The sequence below is a fragment of the Echinops telfairi genome, unplaced genomic scaffold (assembly GCF_000313985.2).
Source record: "Echinops telfairi isolate 266 unplaced genomic scaffold, ASM31398v2 ScPeMD7_23;HRSCAF=83, whole genome shotgun sequence".
In the NCBI taxonomy this organism is placed as follows: Eukaryota; Metazoa; Chordata; class Mammalia; order Afrosoricida; family Tenrecidae; genus Echinops; species Echinops telfairi.
The window spans coordinates 29434216-29434607 of NW_022103920.1; positions in this window are offsets into that span (position 1 = coordinate 29434216).

The window sequence follows — 392 nt, forward strand, 5'->3', positions numbered from 1 at the left end:
CCCTTCCTCACTCCTGTCCTCCCCGTTTTCCATCTGATCTGCACTCCACTGCATGTTTGGCTATTCAGCCTGAGGGCCAGTGTGGGTGTCGCTCTGCTCTCTTCCACAGCCTCTCTTCCCAATCAATCCATAAGCCCTAGGAAATGGACTCAGGTTCCCACTGCATAGGCCTCTTTATCTTGGTCTTTATTATTTCAGAACTGTCCATAGCAATTACTCTTGCTAATAACGACTTCTTGTGGCAATACCTTTACTTTCTGCTTTGCAGCACTGTTGCCATTTTTCAACTGGTCTGATGACGTCTATCTTTTCTGTTGACTTCTCTTTCTCTTAACCTCTAAAAGTGATGCTCCCTAAAGATATGTATGTGGGGGTACCCCCCAAAACCAGAT